The following is a 2,570-nucleotide window of genomic DNA, read 5'->3' as shown; positions in this document are numbered from 1 at the left end:
GTAGGAACTTCATTCATTAAGAATAGGGCCAAACTATGCAAGGCAGGATTGAACTGGAACAACTAGTTATGAGGAAAGAACTAGGCCTATTTACCCCCTAGCTGTTCCTTCTACCTTAATTACTAGTTTTGAAAAAGCAAAACACCTGGCCCCAAAACTAGGAACTGCCCGTTGCTTTAGGTCAAGAAATTGTTACAGGAGTACTTACAGTTTTAATTGTTTGGGGAATGTTTGTGACTTAAGAGCTTGCAAAATAAAATAACTGCGAAGTTCTTCTGTACACCACCTTGCTTGAATCTGCTCTAAAAGAATGCATTTTTTTAACCTTTATAAACCCTGAGCTATTTGAGTTTGGGACTGCTCATTCCCTAGATGAGTTAACCCTGGCTGATCAATTGAATAAACTATCTTTTAAGATACTGGTCAGCGTCTGTGACTTTGTCCAGGGGGTGAGTCCACTTCATCTGGATGCCCCAGTGAGATCCTATTCTCGCCTGAACAGGACGACTCCTGTCATGACCTGACTCCTGTGTCAGGGGACTGGCCACATGGCCGCACTTAGTGGAAGGCCTTGAGAGACATTCCTCAGTCCCAGGTGCCCTTGCTCTGTGAAACCCCTGAAATGAACTCTGGAGTTTGTTCTACCAGTAAATTTCTGCCTGTCATCATCATGTAAAAACATAAATGAGTTGTTTTAAACTCCCAAGAAAAGTCATCAAGTTTTGGTGTTAGCAAAAACTTGAAAATTAACTAAAGTTCTTCTTCAAAATAATGCAATAATCCTTTACATTTTTGAGAAGTCACATAATTTGATTACAATGTGAACAGCTTAATGCATTAAAACACCAGATCTTTGGTTTTCTGTAATATCCAAGTTACTATTCACTGGCAGAAATTTCTTGTGTTGTCTGGCCTCAGTCCCTCCTGCTCTTAGAAATTTACTTTCTCCCCTGAACCCCCTTTTCCCTGGGAAAAGACTAGCCATGGGTACAAAACTGTGAAATCAGAAAACAAAACAAAATTATTGATAAAGGGAAAAAACCTCCTGGTAAAGAAAAACCCCAGACAAAGGCTGACCAATAGTCAACTTTTGTCCTTTCCCCATCCTTGATAAAAAAGCAAAAGAACATCGCTCCCTTACTCAATTTTACCAAACTGGCAGCTTTGCAAAAGGCTATTGACAACTGAGGCTTATCACCAGCTGCATTAAAGAGCAGTTAGGAGCTTATGATAAAAATAATTTCTAAAGTAGTGTCAATAGCTTTGAAACTTTTGATCATGTTGACCAAGTCAAGATTATGTTTTGCCTATGCTTCTGTGAGTCAAGGCTATGTTTCTGCCAAGTTTTGCTTCTATAACCTTGCTTGCTTGCCTTGGTAACAAGGCCTTCAGCCCGCCAATTGAAGACCACAGCTGAGTGGTCCCACTATGACTGACCTATTACAAATGATTACATATGATATTACCATAAAGAACAAATTAATTTAAAGGTCATATAACTGTAACCAATGAAAAATATGCCAAACCTGCCTTGCATGGCTTGTATATATAACTCTATCTAACCTACCCCTATAAAAACTCATCCTACCCTGAGCTCAAGGCTGTTCCTACTTTCCCAGTGGTAGGAAGTGGTCCCATGTGGTGGTAATAAAGTTCCTAGCTCGGCAGAGCGCAAAGAACAAATTAATTTAAAGGTTCTAACTGTAACCAATGAAAAATAGGCCAAACCTGCCTTGCATGGCTTGTATATATAACTCTATCTAACCTACCCCTATAAAAACACATCCTACCCTGAGCTCAAGGCTGTTCCTACTTTCCCAGTGGTAGGAAGTGGTCCCATGTGGTGGTAATAAAGTTCCTAGCTCGGCAGAGCACAAAGAACAAATTAATTTAAAGGTTCTAATTGTAACCAATGAAAAATAGGCCAAACCTGCCTTGCATGGCTTGTATATATAACTCTATCTAACCTACCCCTATAAAAACGCATCCTACCCTGAGCTCAAGGCTGTTCCTACTTTCCCTGTGATTGACCGTGATTGATTTCCTACCTAGGCAGAGCGCATGCGGGCAGCCCAGATGTCGCAGCTGCCCCGGGTCTCCCAGCCTCTAGGCCCCCGCAACCCCCGCCCCTGCAGGCCCCCGGGTGCCGCCCCAACCCCGGAGTCCACGCAGCCCGCAAGGATGCTGCCCCGGCCCTGGCGGTGACCGCCACTTGCGCCGCCTTCGCGGACCGACTTGGTGGCCGAGCTGCTGCCACTGGCCAAGGACAAGCCGGGGACCCGGCCCCAGGGCCTGGTGGCGAACAAGGGCTGCTCGCCCCTCAGGCCCAGCGTGCCCGTGTCCCCTGGCTCGGCGCAGCACAAGCCCTGGAGCACCTGGGAGACAGAGCTGCTGTTGGCCGAGATGCTGCGGTCGGCTGTGTGTCACACACTGCCCCCCTACCGCCAAGTGTCCGCCGCGCTCGCCCTGCGGCAGGTGCGAAGGACACCTGCACAGTGCTGCCGCCGCTACAATTTGCTCAAGAGCAAACTCCTCACCAGCAAGCCCCCCGGGCACTTCACGCGCAGATC

This window comes from Dipodomys merriami, unplaced genomic scaffold (assembly GCF_024711535.1).
Source record: "Dipodomys merriami isolate MVZ:Mamm:240054 unplaced genomic scaffold, mDipMer1.0.p SCAF_678, whole genome shotgun sequence".
NCBI lineage: Eukaryota > Metazoa > Chordata > Mammalia > Rodentia > Heteromyidae > Dipodomys > Dipodomys merriami.
This window is presented reverse-complemented; position numbering follows the sequence as displayed.